A 20104-nucleotide genomic window follows, 5' to 3' on the forward strand; every position below is an offset into this window, starting at 1 on the left:
GGACATTGTTTCGTTCTGCTGTGCATGGGGTTGCTATGAGATGGTTCCAACTCGATGGCACCTGACAACAACAACAACATAGGTATATATACAGGTATACAGATATATAGATTAAAAAGAAATATAGATACATTTGCTGTTTTTGTTGAGTGCCATTGAGTTGTTTCCAATGCATAGTGACCCTATGAAGGGTTTCCAAGGAGCAGCTGGTGATCTCGAACCATCAACCTGTGGTTCAAACCAGCTTTGTAGTCCTACAGCCCCCTCCAGGACTCCATATAGATATATCGATATATGGTGATGGTGTTGTTGTTGGTGGTAGTGATGGTGTTGGTGGTAGTGGTGTGCCATTGAGTCGGCTTTGACTCAGCAACCACATATAGTGTTTCTGAGGCTGCAAATCTTTATGGGACAAGAAAGCCTCATCTTTTCCCCAAGGAACCTCTGGATGTTTTGAACTGCTGACTGTTTGATTAGCAGCCTGACTTGTAACCACTATGCTACCAGAGTTACTTACATAGATAAATATGGAGAGATATAGCTATATCGCTATATAGATGCTTAGATAATTGATGTATGGATATGTAGATCTATAGGTATATAGATACATAAGGGGAGTCCTGGCATGGTGCTGTGGGTTAATACGCTGGACTGCAAAGTAGTTTGAACCACAAGGTCAGGGTGGTTCAAGCTCACCAGCCAATCCTCAGAAACCCTACACAGGCTCGCTATGGGTTGGAACCAGTTCGATGGTTTAATTGGTGAAATTTATGTAGATACTCTGAAAAAGTGAAGACGTGACCACATCATTTACCCTTGGGGAGAAGATTGGTTTTCCTTGCTTTCTGTGAGAGAGATCGTGATGTCAATGTCTCTATTGAATACATTTCTGACCAAATAGATCAAGCATAAATGATTTGCAGTTCCCAAAGGTACTTCACTAACTTCTAAGGAATTTGTACAGGAGATAATGCTGAAGGGTACTTTGGGGAAGTAGGTTTCTTTAGTGTCTGCTGGGATGTGGTCTTAAATAATTACTGGTCAGTGCTTCTCCATGTTTATAGGTGCCTTATGAGCTTCCTGGTATTCTTCAGAAGAGGAGACTTGGATGCCTCCTTTGTCCAACATGGCTAATTCCATTCACTTCTGACCCCTGGTGAGAAGACTTTGAAATATCCTCCTGACAGGTGCTAAGTAAAGAAATTATTCCACTTAACTGTTTTATTGATTTCATCGAGTAATTGATTTTATGGTCTGCAGTAATATCACTTTCACTTTGTAAAGTAAAAGACTGGAAACAGTTCGTATAAAACTGAATGTGAGAAGGTTGAATATACTGGAGATGAAATATCTTCCTAAGAAACATATGAGGATTTCAGCAATCACTACCCTGCGACTGCCTCAGACTCTACTTATCTCTGGCTCCTGGTGAGCAAGTCTAGGCATCACCACTAATCTTTTGTCAGAAAAGCCCCCTTGGTTATGTGAAATCATTTCTCATTGATGTACTCTGTTGACAACATCATCCATCACTGTTATGTGGGAGGTAGAGTACAGAGATCTTGAATTTTGAAGAAATGAAGAATTAAAACAATGGGTGCTTTTCTCTAGCCTGCAAAGACAAACTAAAAGCTACTACCTAAGAGCTGTAGCACAGGCACTGGGCTGCAAGGTCAGTTTAAACCACAAGGTTGGTGGTTCAAACCGATTAGCTGCTCCTTAGAAACCCTATGTAGAGTTGCTATGAGTCAGAACCATCTCGACGGCATTTAACAACAACAGCTACCAGAGCTATTATGCACCTCTTACGTTAGGCAGCACAGCTGTGGGAAAAAAGCATTATGAAGATGTACCTATCATGTTATACAGTTTAATTTGTATTGAATTCTCTACACCTGCTTTGTTTGGAGGAGTAGACATGCAATCAACCCCAGAGAAATATCCAAAGAACACTGTTTATTTATTTATTTATTTATTTATTTTTTGCTGATCATCAAAGAATCTTTACTTTAAATTTCTGCTTTAAATCTAGTATGTGGGAAGCAATGGCAGAAATCAAACCTACCCCTTTCCCAGGGCACTTCCTGGAGATGACCTTGTCAAAGAGCTGGTCATTGCCATGACAGCTGAGGTCAAAGAGTAAATTCCACAGTGCAACTTGAGAGGCTGACTTGCTGTGGGATTTAAGCAACTCTGAGGTCCTCAGAGGCCAGGTTTCCACATGTTTGGAGAAATGATGCCTCCTTGTATAGTGTTCAGGTGCCCCTGCTTTTTGAATATGCACTACTTCCATTTGTTCATGCAGATTTAGTAATTGTATATTTAATCACCTATTTGTATGCACAATTAGTCAGTTTGGGCACATCCACACATTTACATATGTAAATCTTGACTTGGGCTCCAGCACAATGACTGCACCTGCAAACCACAGTAGGGCCCATTTATTAACCCTTAGGGGACTCAGCCTTGCCCAGCAAAGAAAACAGGACCAAATGGCTTGAGGTCCAAATATTTAGCATTAATTATATGTACCATGAAATTGATTTATTTTATTCATTTTAAGCCTAAAAAGAAAAGAAAGTGAGAAAGTATATTGATCGTTATCCATTAGGATAGAAAGCAATAAGATATAAGATTTAATACTAAAATAAAGGAAGGAGATCAGAAAAAGGAGTATGCTAAAAAGGAAGCAGCAATACTGAGTTGAATCTACTCTCAAAACTCTTCTGTCAATATATTTGTTACCTTTGATACTGAAAAGAACAGGATTTTTAAACTTGAGGCCAAATGCTGAAACTGAGGTGGTAACCATCTCTGTTGGAGAATTGAGTAAAAGACCAAAACACATGTCTTTATGTAGGCCTTCTCTTCTTGCCAGTGATAGAATAGCTATAATGCCATGTGTATGAAATCATTCTGCCTTAATAGAAAAGTTAAAATAGGCTATTTAGTACTCCTTTAAAGATTTGCAACTGTCTAGAGAAATATGGGAAAAACTAAAACAAGTATGCATAGAATGGAAGAGAACATACTTTACACTAAATTGTATATAGGACTTCTGGGCCATTCTAAATATGCAGTTCCTTTAGCTTCACTTCAAATGTCTCACTTGGAAAATTATTTAAAATTCAACTATTAGGATACCCAAGATTGATTAAACAGTGTGGGTTAGACCCAAGAATCTACATTTTTTCAATGTTCCAGGTGTTTCTGAAGCATAGGTTTGGAACCTATTCTTTCAAATACCATTTACCAGATACTTCAAGAAAATTAGCCTATATATAAGGAGCTCTGGTAGCATAGTGGTTACAAACTGGGCTGCAAACCGCAAGGTCAGCAGTTCGAAACTACCAGCTGTTCCGCGGGAGAAAGACCAGGTATTCTGCTCCCGTGAAGATTTAAAGCCTTGGAAACCCTGTACAGGGTCACTATGAGTCGGAACTGTCTCCACGGCACATAACAACAACAACAACAACAAATATATATATATATATATATGTTTATAGATATATAAAAAAATATATCTATATCTATCTATATGCATACAAACACACACACACATAGAGAGCGAAAGAGAGAGAGTGTGTCCTGGTGTGGTGCTGTTACAGCAGTTTTAGATGCAAGAGTGTCACTGCAGCTCTTGTCCGTCGTGGAAGAAATGGAAGACACTTGGAGAGGTGAAGTACAGTTTCAGATTTTATTAAGCCAGCTGGCTCAGAGGAGCTGATTTCTCCAGATTCTGGGCATCGAATGGAGGGCACCACAGACTTATATGGGATCAGAGTCGGGGAGGGGCTAGGGTTCTGAAGTGTTTGAGGACAGGAGGGAAACCAGGGGAATTGGTCCCATTCGGTGACCTGATTAACATTCTAGCTTGTCTCCTGGGTGGGGAAGATTGGTCCCATTCAGTAACCTGATTAGCATTGGCCAGGAAGAGGCAGTTAATGTTTCTACCTTTCCTGTTCAGTGCTGCTGGTTAATGCTCTGGACTGTAAGTTCAGTTTGAACTTACAAGCAAGGTTGGTGGCTCAAGCTTACCTGCCAGTCACTCCTTAGAAACCCTAGACAGGGTTGCTATGAGTCAGAATCAACTCCATGGCATGCAACAAGAACATATAGATAAATGGATAGACAGATAGACAGATAAATAGATAGATAAACATCCACCATTCACCTGTCAGTTTGTTGTACCATGGTGACTTATGTGTTGTCGTGATTCTGGGAGCTATGCCACGGGTATTTTAAATACCAGCAGTGTCACATGTGTTGGTGAGGTTTCAGCTGAGTATCCAGATGAAGGCAGACTAGGAAAAAGGAGAGATGGACGATTTTCAAACATTTAGTCAATGAAAACCTTATGAATAGTAATGAAACACTATCAGCACTAAAATACTGAATATTGAAACATGCTGAATAACACAAGAATATTGCCAGACATAGTGATGAAAGAGAAGCCTCTCAGGTTGGAAAGTGCTCAAAATACAACTGGGAAAAGCTGTCTCCTCAAAGTAGAGTTGACTGCGATGACACAAATGCAGTAAAGCCTACAGGACCTTCATTTGCTGATGAGGCATAAATCAAAATGAAGAGAAACCATTATAATCCTCCATTAATAGTTTTCAAAAATGAAATGGGACTCTTAAATATCGATATTCTAGGCATTAGTGAGCTGAAATGGAGTGGTAGTGACTATTTTGAATCTGAAACACAGTTTACTATGTGAGGAATGACAAATTGAAGAGGAATGGCATCACATTTATCATCAAAAAGAATATTTCTAGATATGTCTTAAAGCACAACCCTATTTGTGATAGAAAAATATACATATGCCTACAAAGAAGACCAGTTAATACAACTATTACTCAAATGTATACACCTAAACAACTCCTTTACAACACTAAACCAATGATGATGAAACTGAAGAATTCTACCAACTTCTTTAGTCTAGAATTGATCAAATATGTAGTCAAGATGTATTAATAATTACTGATAATTGGAATGCAAAGGCTAGAAACAAGGAGGAATGATGAATAATTGGAAAATATGGCCCTGATAATAGAAATGATGTTGGAAATTGCATGAAAGAATTTTGCAAGACCAATGACTTTTTCATTGCTTGGTATGGCACTGTGGGTTAATGTGCTGGACTGCAAAGTTGGTTTGAACAGCAAGGTTTGTGGTTCAAGCTCACCAGCTGCTCCTCAGAAACCATAACCAGGGTCACTATGGGTTGAAACTGACTCAATGGCACTTAACAATAACAACATACAGAAGAACTTTCTCAGATGGAATACACATAAATCATATTTACTGCAGAAATGATTACATCTGTAGAAAGAGACGGTAGAAAAGCTCCATATCATCAGTCAAAACAAGGCCAGGAGAAGACTGTGGAACAGACCATCAATTGCTCATATGCAAATTCAGACTGAAGCTGAAGAAAATGAAAACAAATCCATAAGAGTCAAAATATGGCCTTAAACATACCCCACCTGAATTTAGAGATCATCTCAAGAAAAGACCAAAGACCAGAAGAGTTGTGGGATGACATCAAAAACATCATACAAAAAGAAAACAAAACTTCAATATAAAGACAAGAAAGAAGGAAAAGACCAAAATGGATGTTAGAAAACACTCTGAAACTTGCTCTGCAGCATAGAGATGTTAAAGCAAATGGAAGAAATGAAGAGGTCAAAGAGCTGAACAGAAAAATTCAAAGTACAGCTCCAGAAGACAAAGTCAAATATTATAAAGAAATATGCAAAAACCTGGAGTTAGAAAACCAAAAGGGAAGACATGCCCAGCATTTCTCAAGCTGAGGGAACTGAAATAAAATTTCAAGCCTAAGCTTGCAATGTTGAAGGATTCTATGGGCAACACATTGAATGGTACAGAAAGCATCAAAAGAAGATGGAAGGAATACACAGAATCACTGTACCAAAAAGAATTGGTCAATGGTTAACCATTTCAGGAGGCAGCATATGATTAAGAGTCAATGAGACTGAAGGAATAAGTCCAAGTTGAATAGAAATTATTGGTAAAGAAAAAGGCTCTGGGCATTGATGGACAACAAATTGAAATCATTCAATGTGTGATGCAGCACTGGAGGCACTCACTCATCTATGCCAAGAAATTTGGAAGACTGCTACCTAGCCAACTGATTTTAAGAGATCCATATTTGTGCCTATTCCAAAGAGAGGGGACCCAACAGAATGTGCAAATCATTGGACAATACCATTAATGCTACATTCAAGTAAAATTTTGCTAAAGATAATTTTAAAATGGCTGCAACTGTGCACTGACAGAGAACTGCAAGAGGCAAACTGAATTCAGGTGAGGACGTGGAAGGAGGGATATCATTGCTGATATCAGATGGATCTTGGCTGAAAGCAGAGAATTCAAGAAAGATGTTTACCTGTGATTTATTGATTATGCAAAAACTTTCAATTTTTGTGTATCATGACAAGCTATGGAACATTTGAGAGAATGAGTATTCCAGAACATTTAATTGTGCTCCAGAGGAACTTGTACATAGGTCAAGAGGCAGTCATTAGTATAGAACAAGGAGACACTTAATGGTTGAAAATTATGAAAGGTGTATGCCAGGGTTACATTCTTTTACCATACTTATTCAATCTATATGCTGAGCAAATAATTTGAGAAGCTGGATTGTATGAAGAAGAATATGGCATCAGGATTGGAGGAAGACTCATTAACAACCTTTGATATACAGTTGAATCAACCTTTCTTGTTTAAAGTGAAGAGGACTTAGAACTTAAGTTCTTCAGTAAGAGTTGCACCTCAATGTAAAGAAAACAAAAATTGTTACCACTGAACCAAGAAATAACATCAAAATAAGTGGAGAAAAGATTGAAGTTGTCAAAGACTTCATTTTTCTGGGATCAACATTCAACACTCATGGAAACAGCAGTCAAGAAACCAAATGATGTATTGCATTAGGCAAATCTGTTGCACAAGACCTCCTTAATGTGCCTTTCAAGAGCAAAGATGTCAGCTAGAGGTCTAAGGCATGCTTGACCAAAGCCATGGTATTCATTTGCAGTGAAGTTGGACAATGAATGAAGAAGACCTTAGAAGAATTGATGTTTTTTAATTATGGTGTTAGAGGACAATATTAAAACCACCATGGACTTCCAAAAGAACAACTCTGTGTTGGAACGAGTACAACACAGAATGCTCTCTGGAGCCCAAGATGGCCAGACTTCATTTCTTATACTTCAGACATATTATCAGGACGGACCAATCCCTGGAGTGGGATATCATGCTTGGTCAAGTAGAGGGTCAGAGAAAAAGAAGAAGACCCTTAAAGAGATGGATTGGCACAGTAGCAGCAATAATGGACTCAAGCGTAGCAACGATTGTGTGGCTGGCACAGAACCAGGCAGTGTTTTGTACTGTTGTACATACATCAGTATGGACACGATGGCACATAACAACAACAACAGCAGCGGTAGACAGCAGTATATATATATATATATGCCATGCAGTCCTAGTGTGGTGCTGTAGGATAAGCACTGGATTGCTAACCAAAAAGTTGGCAGTTCAAACACACCAGGTACTTCTTGGAATCCCCATATAGGATCACTGTGAGTTAAAACCAACTTGATGGCACTTAGCAACAACCACATATATAAAATACATGTATTATTATTGTTGTTGTTTGCTTTTAGGTGACATTGAATTGGTTCTGACTCATAGCGACCCTATGCACAGCAGCGTGAAACACTGCCTGATCCTTTGCCATCCTCACAATTGTTGTTGCGCTTGAGCCCATCGGTGATGCCACAGTGCCAATTTATCTCATTTGGGGGTCTGTCTCTTTTTCCTGATCCTTCACTTTACCAAGCATTATGTCCTTCACCAGGGACTGTTACCTCCTGATGAAATGTCTGAAGTATGAGAAATGAAGTCTCATCATTCTGGCTTCTAAGAAGCCTTCTGAATATATTTGTTTGCACAGAGATTTGTTTGTTTTCTGGCAGTCCATGGTACTTTTAATATTCTCCAACACCATAATTCAAATGCTTCTACAGTCTTTCTTATTCATTGTCCAACTTTCACATGTATATGAGGCTACTGAAGATACCATTGGCTTGGTTCAGGAACAGCTTAGTCCTCAAACTGACATGTTTGCTCCTGAATACTTTAAAGGGGTCTTGTGCAACAGATTTGCTTAATGCAATACATCATTTAATTTCTTGACAGTTGTTTTCATGAGTGTTGATAGTAGATCCAAGCAAATTGAAATCTTTGATAACATCAATCTTCTCTCCATTATTCATGATGTTATTTATTGGTACAGTTTTGAGGATTTTTGTTTTCTTTACATTGAGGTGCAAGCCATAATGAAGAATGTGGTCTTTGATCTTCATCAGTAAATTTTATGTCCTCTTCACTTTCAGGAAGCAAGTTTGTATCATCTGCATATCACAGGTTGTTAATGAGTCTTCCTCCAATCCTTATGCCAGGTTCTTTTTCATATAATCCAGCTTCTTAAATTATTTGCTCAGTATAAAGATTGAATAAATATGGAGAAAGAATACAACCTTGATGCACATCTTTCCTAATTTTAAACTATTCAGTATCCCTTGTTCTGTTTGAATTACTGCCTGTTGGTCTATGTATAGGTTACTCGTAAGAATAATTGTTCTGAAATATCCATTCTTCACAATGTTATCCATCACTTGTCATGATTCACATAGTTGAAAGTTTTTGTGTAGTCAATAAAGCACAGGTAAACAACTTTCTGATATTCTCTGCTTTCAGCCAAAATCCATCTGAGGTCAGCAGTGATATCCTTCATTTCACATCCTCCTCTGAATTTAGTTTGATCCTCTGAAAGTTCCCCGTCAGTGTACTGTTGCAGCCATTTTTTAATTATCTTCAGCAAAGTTTTACTTGCATGTGATATTAATGACATTATGCAATGATTTCCACATTCCATTGGATCACCTGTTTTTGGAAGGGGCACAAATATGGATCTCTTCCAATCCGTTGGTCAGATAACAATCTCTCAAATTTCTTGACATAGCTGAATGAATGTCTCTGGGGCATTTGGGGTTGTCATATTTGCATTTAATGGATGATTGTGTGTTGTTGTGTTCTTAGGCTCTCATCAACTCTCTCCTGTGAATGTAGTTCTCCTTTACCATTTTTACACCTCACTTTATGGCAAATTTGACAGGTTGACTGATATCTATCAATGATTAGGTGGAATAGGAGCTGGTATTGATTCTTGCTCAGAGGGTAGAGTTGCAGAAGGTACAGTTCCAGCTTGGCTTTATGGGCTGTCTCATGTCAGATGGGAAATAGAGCTACACACACACACACACATGCAAGAAAACAAAACAGAATAAACAAACAAGGAACCCACATGAAAAATGAAGTTAATAAACAGAAAAAATAAATTAACACAGGCAGTAACTATAAAATATGAATATAATAACTAAAAAGACAAAGGAACAAGGTAATGGTGTTATAGAAGAAAAAATACAAGGAAGAATAAAAATCACTTAAGAATAATTTAAAAGAGAAAAGACAAACAGGAAAATAGAGCTACAGAAGAGAAAAATAAGAAATTAAATAAAAGGAAGGAAAAATAAAAACACTTAGATCCAGAGGAGGGAAGATAAAGAAAGCTTAGAGTAGTAAAGAAAGATCAAAAGTGAAAAAAAGAAGCAGGCAAAGGAAAAACAGAAGAAAAGAAGGAAAAACAAAGTAGAGATAGGACAAAATTCAAAAGAATGGAAAGAAGAAGAAGGAGAAGACAGAATATACAAACAAAAACAATGAAACAAAGACAGTAAAAAAAAAAAAAAAATTAAAACCAAAATAAAAGAAACAGTGCTTGGGAAGGAGAAAACTCCTGAGGCCTCCCTCCTACAAGCCAAGGAACTCATGAGGTGAGTGTGGGAGGATGGGACAGCAGAATTCCTGACCCTAGATGGAGGACCCTGACCTGTTGGTCTCAGTGTTATCTATGCTCAGGGTATTCAATCCGGAAGCAGTTCATGGAGGCTGATTTCAGTATCTGTTTGGAGCTCAGGGCCGCTGAGGGCAGAGTGACCGATTAAATGCTGGTGTGGTGGTTCTGCTGATTCTGTAAGTCTGGAGCTGAGCCTGCCTGAATCCAGATACCAAACCAATGAAGCTGGCCCCAACTTCATAATGGCATGGCTCCCAACCATATGGCTCCAAAGTGGAGAACAGCGTTTGTGCTGGGCTGGATTAGGATGGGAGCTGGCCACACCTCTGATCTCCAGGAGATCCTGGGATAAACGAAGAACTTGAACCTTTCCTGTCACCTGTGTGAATCTGTTCTGCTAGGCCTCCTTCTGTTTTCAAAGCTGCTTGCAAGATGGTCGTGCCATATCTGGTAGGACATTCACCCATAGTCTCATTCTCTCGCTGTCCTTAGTCATCTTCTCTTCCCAACAAGCACTCAGTTCACTAATCTAGCTTTTTCCTGTGAAGTTAAATGTTCCAGAATTTTCATCTGTGTTTCATTTTGTCTCTTTTATATTTGTTATAGAAGGTTGTGTAGTGCATCTGCCTAATCCTCCATCTTGCCAGAAGTGTCCTTTTATGTTGTTTAAAAGAGGTATTTGCAATGAATAAATCATTGGTCTTACAAAATTCTACCGTGTTATCTCCTGTGTCATTTCTATCACCAAGGTCATATTTTCCAATTTTTAGTCATTCCTCTTTATTTCCAACCTTTGCATTCCAATTACCAGTAATTATCAATAAAGTAACTATCAATACATCCTGATTGCATGTTTGATCAATTCCACATTGAAGGAGTTGTTGGTGGTATGCTGTGGAGTCGGTTCCGACTCATAGCGATCCTGTATAGGGTTTCCAAGGCTGTCAATCTTTACAGGAGCAGAAAGCCACATCTTTCTTCCATGGAATGGCTGGTAGCTTCACACTGCTGACCTTGAGGTTAGCAGCCCGACCCATAACCACTACGCTATCAGAGATCCTTGAAGGAGCTGGTAGAATTCTTCAATTTCAGTATCATTGATTTTAGTGGTTGTGTAAATTCAAATAATAGTGGTATTAACTGGTCTTCCATCTAGGCATATGGATATTATCCTATTACAGACAACATTGTACTTAGAGATTGATCTTAAAATGTTCTTTTTGACGATGAATGTGATGCCATTCCTCTTCAATTTATTGTTCACGCATAGTAAACAATGTGATTACCAGATTCAAAATGGCCAATGGTTGTCAGATTCAAGGGTCGATTTTATCTCACTAATGCTTTAGGACATCAATCTTTATGCATTCCATTTCATTTTTGACAACTTCTAGTTTTCCTAGTTTCATACTTGGTACATTACACATTCTAATTATTAATGGATGTTTACAGCTGTTTCTCTTCATTTTGAGTTGTGACCCATCAGCAAATGAAGGTTCTGAAAGCTTTACTCCACTTGTGTCATTATGGTTAACTAGACTTTGAGTAGGCAAAACTTTCCCAGTCATATTTTGAGTGACTTCCAACCTGAAGGTCTCATCTCTGGACAATATATCTGCCAGTATTCTCCTGCTATAATATTTTCATTTTCAGGCACAATATCTGTTAATGTTCCCGTGCTCTTCATTGGGCTTTCAGTGGCTAAACATTCAGAAATTGTCTGCCTTTCCTTCTTCCTAGTGTCTTAATTTATTGCTGTAGGGAAATGTATTGGGTGCAAGGTTGATTTGAACTGAAGGTTAGAGGTTCAAATTCACTAGCTGCTTCTTGGAAACCCTCTATAGAGTCATTTAAGTTGGAACTAACTCAATGGCACTTAAAAACAACAAGTATGTCTTAGTTTGGAAGCTCAGCTGAAATTTGTCCACCATGGATCCCCATCACATTAATATGCAAGTTATCACAGTACAAACAACTGACAGATGATTGGTGGAACATATATGTGTAATATATATAATATATGGAGTCTTGGTGGGGTGCTGTAGGATAAGCACTGGACTGCTAATCCCAAAGTCAGTAGTTGAAGCCTACTAGCCATGCCTTAGCAACTCTATAGGATCATGCTCTGTAATAATGTAATAAATGCACACTGTTGGTATTCATTGGTAGCATTAAGGGCAGCCTATTGAGAAACCCAAGGAACCATGATGCTTGAAGAAAGTCTTCCCTGGGGTAAGTTCAGGCCACAAGGCAAGTTGAAAAGTTAAATAGACACAATCACAGGTCACCATGACTTAGTAACTGGTAGTGTAGTGGTTACGAATCGGTCTGCTAAGCTCATGGTTAGCAGTTCAAAACTATCAGCTGTTTCATGGGAGAAAGATGAGGTTTTCTGCTCCTGTAAAGATTTACAGCCTCAGAAACCCTGCAGAGGGTCATTAGGAGTCAGAACCAACTCCACAGCATATAACAACAGCAATAATGCAATTAATGAGTCTTGGTTTCCAAACACGAGTCCTGGTGACACAGTGGGTAAAGTGCTCAGCCATTGGAACCCACCTAAGACACACACCATGGGAGAATGATGTGGCCATCTCCTTCTGCAAAGATTTACAACTTTGGAAGCCCTGTGTCTGCTCTATCCTTCAGAGTCTCTATGAGTTGGAATTGGCTCAATATCAGTGCTTTTTGGATTCTTTTGTGTCCAAAAAGAAGCTATTTTACTGTCATTCTTTTTAAAGAAGTGTGTCTTAAAATTTTCTGGGTCTGATTTGTTACGGTAGCTGTGGTAACCAGAAATTATTGTTGTCCAAAATTTCTTTAATGGGAACAATTTTATAAATAAAAGGCAGATAGATTTGACTCTAGATGTTGACTGTTTTTGACTTCTAGTTGCTGATAAATTGATTTTTGTTATTTGAAAGCAAAAAACAAAACAAAACAAAAAAAAAAACCAAACAAACCCAAAAGCAAAAAACCAAATAAACCAAAAACCCAAACTAGTACCCTTTGAGTCCACACTGACTCCTGGTGTCCCCATGTGTGTTAGGATGAAACCCTGCTCCTTAGGGTGACCCATAGTTGAGTTCTTTAGACATAGATTATCCTTTCTTCCAAGACAACTGTGGGTGGACTTGAATCTCCAACATTTCAGTTATCATCCAAGTATGTTAGCTATTTGCACCACTCAGAAATTCTGGCCTACAGTTATCGGAATTATTGGAAAAGGAGCACTGATGGTATATTTGGTTAATTTTTGGGCTGCTAACCATAAGGTCCTGGTGTGGTGCTGTGGGTTAATGCACTAGACGGCAAAGTCAGTTTGAACTGCAAGGTTCATGGTTCAAGCTCTCCAGTCGCTCCTTGGAAACCCTCTGGAGGGTTGCTATGGGTTGGAACAGACTCAACGGCACTTAACAACAACAACAACCATAAGGTCAGCAGTTTGAATTCACAAGCCACTCCATAGTGGAAGGATGAGACTTTCTGCTACTATAAACATTTATAACCTTGGAAATCCCTTACAGGGTCTCTATGAGTCAGAACTGACTCAACGGCTCACAACCATCACAAACGGAAAGGGAATAGAACTGAACTCCTGACAAAATACCTATAAGGTAGATTGTTGTCTACATTTCTGCAAATCTGGAAACTCAGCTTTGGAGAGGTTAAGACATAAGACCGAAGTCACACTGTTAGTCAAGATTTGAAGGCTGGTCTTTCTCCCTCATTGAAATAGCACCTTATTTAGAAAACTGTAGCAATATCTTGCTGCTTTCAATCTGACTGGGAAGTTGATGTCTTCATGCTCTCTCTTATGAACAGAACTCTATCCCAAAGGAAAAGCAGGCCATTAGTTCCCCTTTCTTCCACTGACCTTGAAAACCATCTATCTCTTCCAGTAATTATTTGGATGAAAATGGTGAACCCAGCTGCTTCCCCAATGATACTTTAGCTCAGCCTCATAAAATCTGCCTTTTTAAGAGCTACTGCTTGTCTCTTTCTTTTACTTGGTAATCCCCAAGAGCAACATTACCTACTACCAGCTGCTCCTCTCTACATGCAAAAGGATTTGGGAAAATCAAATGCTGATTAAAACTACACATTGTCGTTTCCTTTCCCTTCCAGTGAACACCAAGACAAATCACTAGAGTCAGAAGACATTGGCTTCAAGTTTTCACTGAAACCCCAGTAGGTTTATTAAGATAGTAAAAAACAGGAAACAATATAACAGTCCCCATCCTGCCTTGCATAAGGTCACTATGGGTCGGTATCAACTCCGTGGCACCTAACAACAACAACAAAATCTACGTAGAGATTGTGCCCTATGTTTCTTGCTGTTCTTTCTCCACTGGAGCTCTTCATTCAGAAACTCTGTCTTTTAGAGTTATAAAAATAGTACTTAGGAGCTTCTGCTTAATTATGTACAAATTGAAATATTCCTTGCCTAAAATTTCAGTGCTGTAGGATAAGTACTAAACTTCTAACAGCAAAGTTAGTCTCTTCTCTGAAATCCTATACGGGGGTGTTATGAGTCAGAACTGACTTAATGGCACTTAATAACAACAAAAAGAACAACTAGCATAACTGTCACTAATTATTTGCTGCTGATTGCTACATGTTAGAAATTTTGTGTAAATAAATCCCATTTCCCAGGAATTTAAAGTGTATTTCTTCTCACACATCCTAAAGAATCAGAGAGGAACATTTCTAAAGAACGTTTAAGTCTGAGAGGCGCTTGTGCTGAGAATCACTTTCTATATTAAAATAAAATATTAAAAGAATTTCTTACTGGCTTACTAACCATAGAACTGACAATGTAATGTGATGGCTATCAGGTACCAAATATGCAGAATCTCATATGGAGAATGTTCAGAGCAAATTGTGGAGGACAAGTTCCCTTCTAAGATCAAGAATCTATAAAAAGGAATAAAAAGGTATAGAGAGATTGGTGCAAATACTTTGTAAACCAATTTGGCAGTTTCTTAATAAGTTTAACATATAAATATACCATGTTGTTGCTTAGTGCCGTAGAGTCAGTTCTGACCCATAGCAACCTAGTATAGGGGTTCGAAGGAACAGCTGGTGGATTTGAACAGCTGACCTTGTGGTTTGCAGTCCAATGCTGATTCTACGGCAACATGCCAGCAGTCCTGTCAAATTTACCATATGATTTAGCAAATTCCATTCCTCAGAGACTGTCCAAGAAAAAGAAAACATATGTTGACACAAAGACTTGTACATGGACCTTCATGGTCCCACTATTCATAATAAGCAAAAACTGGAAACATCCAAAATGTCCAGCAATCAGGGAATGGATAAACAAAGTGTGGCATATCCGTACAGTGGAATACTATTTGGTAATAAAAAGAACCAAAATACTGGAGCATGCTGCAATGTCTCCGAGTCTTAAAAATAGTGTTCTAAGTGTAAACAGCAAAACAATAGACCTTGTAAAATTCCAGTGATAAGGAATATTTAGAAGGTGTAAACCTGTGAAGATATTAAGTAGATCAGTGATTGTCTTGACCTGGGAATAGAAACAGATAGTAATTGCAAAGGATCCTTTTGAAGTGATGAAAATGTTCTAAAATTATATTGAGGCGATGGTTGCATAGCTCTATAAATGTACTAAAAACTATTGGACTATACATTAAAAATGGGAAAATGTGGTGTCTTGCAAATTATACCTAATTAAAGCTATAAAAAACTGAAAAATAAAGAGGAGACTTTCAAAAGGTTGCTCTGTCCACTATAGTAGCCATTAGCCATATGTAGTTATTGGACAGTTTCAATGTAGCTAGTCCAAATTATGGCGCCGTGGGCTAATGCGCTGGACTGCAAAGTCAGTTTGAACCACAAGGTTAGTGATTCAAGCTCACCAGCCACTCCTTGGATATCCTATATAGATAGTATTGCTATGGATTGGAAATGCCTTGACGGCACTTAACACCAAGTCCAAGTTGAGGGAGTGTGATGACTCCATATGATAAGCACTGGACAAGGTTCTCAGTTTGAGCCTAGCAGCCGGGAGAAAGATGAGGCTTTCTCATGAATAGGGGCAGGGGATGGGTGGTTTAGAATCAGGACAAAATTTAGTTTAAATGGTGAGGATATATGAAAAGCTATTCAGTCCAAGGTTCATTCCCAAACCAATCCTAATTTCTAACCACGTGCTCCTTAGTCTCAGAGAAGGTAAAATGTCAAACTTTAGCATCTTGAAAATCATTCTTTTTAGTGAAATAAGATCTGTTCAGAGGCCTGCATGGCTTTAGAATGACTCCTAAAATCAACAATGCATCCACAGGATCAATAACGCTATCAGTGCCTTATTGATTGTTGCTAAGTGAATGTCAGACACCAGGAAAACAAAATGTACCCTACACACATCTAAATCCCATGCACTTTGGTGCTACAAGTCAGTGTTCGCAAGTGGATGTTGCTTAAGTGAAATTGGATACAAAGTGTTAGGCTTACAAGACTCAGCAAACTAGCTGTACATGATCTAACATTAACCATCACTCTAAACATCCAGAAATACATTTCTTTTTCAGTTTTAATATTGTGCTCTGATTTTTCATAAAGCAAAATCAGACTTATTATATCTGAAGATTCTTTTAGGGATAACATTGTCTGTCCCATGAACATATGCTAAATGGATAATATATTGCTAGCCAAGCAGATTTATGTGGGCTTTCCAAGGGTACCTTACTAGCTCCTTACATAATTTTAGATTGTCATGCCTGCTTTTTCCCCCTTTTTAAATTGATTCCTCAACTGTATTTTTAACCTTGTAAATTGTATCAGATTTTTCTGCTGAGCACTGACCGAGTTCTACCTTGTTCATACGCATGAGTGATTTTATCAAGATGATGAGTCCAAAGATGACAACGCTGTGGTCACGGCTCAGTTGACCAGTTTATGTTTTGATATCACAATCAATTGAAGAAGTATCAAATGAGATGTGACTCATGGAATGCAAACCAAACAAGTGCCGTGAGGATCCCAGAGTGTCATGCTCAGCCAGCCCCTGGTTTATATTCCTTTCCCCATGTGGCCAGACAAGAGCAGAAGTCAGCTTCCTTGATGACTCTATCCCATAACAGGGCTTTTGCATGTGTCATTGCCTCTTCCTGAAATAGTGTCCCTTCATTCTCATGGATGGCTACAGCCTTTTTATACTTTAAATCTCCACTTAAATACCATCTGGAAGATGCATCTATGACGATGCTATATAAAGTAGGCTTGTCTATCACTTTCTATCTCAACCCAGAATATATATTTTTTTCTTTTAGTTTCCCCTAGGAACTTGTCATGCTTTAAAATTACAGTATTTCCGTGACTGTTTACTTTTTCCTTCCCCACTCTAATGTAGTCTCCTTGAAAACAAGATTTCAACTCTTTGTTCATAATTGTATGTTGTCAGGTGCCATCGAGTTGGATCCTACTCATAGGGACCCCATGCACAGCAGAATGAAATAATATCCAATCCTGGGCCAACCTCACTACCGCTGCCACACTTGAGTCCATCAATGATGCCACCTGGCCTATCCATCTCATTAGGGGTCTTCCTCTTTTCTCTGACCCTCCACCTTATCCAGCATGACATCCTTCTCCAGCGACTGTTCTCTCCGGACAATGTGTCTAAAGTATGAGAGACGAAGCTTAGCCATCCTGGCCTCCAAGGAGCACTCTGGTTGCACTTCTTCCAAAACAGATCTATTGGTTCTTTTGGCAGTCCATGGCACTTTCAGTATTCTCCTCCAACACCACAACTCAAAGGCATCAATTCTTCTACGATCTTCCTTATTCACTGCCCAGCTTTCGCATCCATATGAAGTTATTGAAAATACCATGGCTTGGGTCAGGTGCACCTTAGTCCTCAAGCTGATATCTCTGCTCTTCAATACTTTAAAAAGTTCCTATGCAGCAGATTTGCGCAATGCAATACGTCATCTGTATACTTAGAGTTAATCTCAGTCCCTACCTATGTCAGAGTTCCAAACGTACTTGTTGAATAAATGAAAAAAAAATCACTTGACAACCCAATAATAAGCATTTAGGCTGAGAGTTAATTTAATTGTTGTTAGTAAGTTATACATATTATAAGAAACATAGTTGGCAAAAGCAGTGTGATAGATATATTTACAATGACCAAAAAAAAAAAAAAAAAAAAATCTGCTGAGGCTACTTATGGACAGCTAAACATCTGATAGGATTTGGTTCCTTGGTTTGGAGGTAAAGTTAAGGTCATGGGTTCATGGGATATCCCAGTGAAGTGGACTAATAACATGTCTTTATTCTGCTCTACTTTATACTTTGTTGCAGAATGCCTGGGGTCTTGAAAGTCTGCAAGTGGCCATCCAAGGCACAAAAACTGGTCTCTACTCATCTGGGACAACAAAGAAAGTAGGAGTCAAAAATTGGAAAAAGAAATGAAATGAGATGTGTAGCTAATTTCATCCAAGAGTAACTTTGCTATGAGATCAGAAGAACAAAACGATGCCAGTTATATTACTGAACACTTTTATAAAGAGTTATGTAGGAGAATCCTTATCAAAAGGTGGGAAACACAGATTGGAATTCCAAATTCTCGTGAAATCTAGTTTCTGGAGCTATGCAGGATAAACCCATGAAACTATTGCCCAGAGATGATTATTAAATCACACCAAAAACATCTCCTAAAGTCTTTGGGAAAACCAAACAACAGTTTAGCTTAATTTTTTTTTTAACTGAGTTTTTTAAAAAAACCTTTTTATTGTGAATTGAGTGAAAGTTTACAGAACAAATCATCAGTTTTACATTCAACAAATCATATAATTTGCTTCATTAAAGTGTATTTTTTAAATCTCTTGCACTCCTTCCTATGTCTCCTGCTACTTTCATCTTTCCTCTGCCAACCTCCCTATTGTTGTATATTGCCTGCCCTATCAGCCATTTTAACATGTTTATCATCTAATCCACGAATAGTCCCACCCCACCCCACGTAACCATCAAAGATGGTTCAACAAAAAAATCTTTTCTTAACATTTTATAACAGTGGTCTCATACAATATTTGTTCTTTGTGAGTGACTGGAGTCCTGGTGTGGCTCTGTGAGTTAATGCACTGAACTGCAAACTCAGATTGAACCACAAGGTCGGCCGGCGATTCAAGCTCAGCAGCCACTCCTTGGAAACCCTATACAGGGTCACTATGAGTCAGAATTGACTCGACAGCACTTAACAGCAGCAGCAATGTCCTCCACCACCACCCATCTATCAGTTTGTTGTGCTGTGGTGGTTTACGTGTTGCTGTGATGCTGGAAGCTATGTCACCAGCAATACCATCAGGGTAACCCATGGTGACAGGTTTCAGTTGAGTTTCCAGACTAAGACATTTAAAGAAGAAGGGGAGATGAAGTACTTTCCAATATTTAGTCACTGAAAACCTTATAAATAGCAATGGAACACTGTCAGAGAGCACCAGGATACTGAACATTGAAACATGATGAAGGGTATCAGAATACTGCCAAATATGGTGCTAGAAGATCAGCCCCTCAGTTTGAAAGACACTCAAAATACTAGTGGAGAAGAGCTGCCTCCCCAAAGTAGAGTTGACCATGATGATGCAAATGGAGTAAAGCCTTTGAGACTTCCATTTGATGATGGAGCATAACTCAAAACAAGAAGAAACAACTGTAAACATCCATTAATTATCAGAACACAAACTATATGAAGCATGCATCCAGGAAGATTGGAAGTTTTCAAAATTGAAATGGAACACATACATAGATATGGTATTGGCCATTTTGAATCTGACAATCACGTGATTTGTCATACCAGGAATGTCAAATTGAAAAAGATGGCATTACATTAAACATCAAAGAAAGAACATTTCAGCTGTGGTACATACACACAATGGAATATTATGCTACCTTGAAGAATAACAAGGAAGCTGCAAGCCACCGCATAACATGAATGAACCTTGAGGACATTATGTTGAGTGAAATTAGTCAGTCACAAAAGGAGATATTCTGCATAGGACCACTACTGTAAAAGATTAAGAAAAAGAACCCATGCTAAAGGGGTGGGGGATTCTTTGCTGGTTACTAGTATGTGAGGGTGGGTTACGGGAGGGAGGAAAAGGTGGAGCACAGGGTAGGGAATAGACACAGGAT

The sequence above is a fragment of the Chrysochloris asiatica genome, unplaced genomic scaffold, assembly GCF_000296735.1.
Source record: "Chrysochloris asiatica unplaced genomic scaffold, ChrAsi1.0 scaffold00012, whole genome shotgun sequence".
In the NCBI taxonomy this organism is placed as follows: Eukaryota; Metazoa; Chordata; class Mammalia; order Afrosoricida; family Chrysochloridae; genus Chrysochloris; species Chrysochloris asiatica.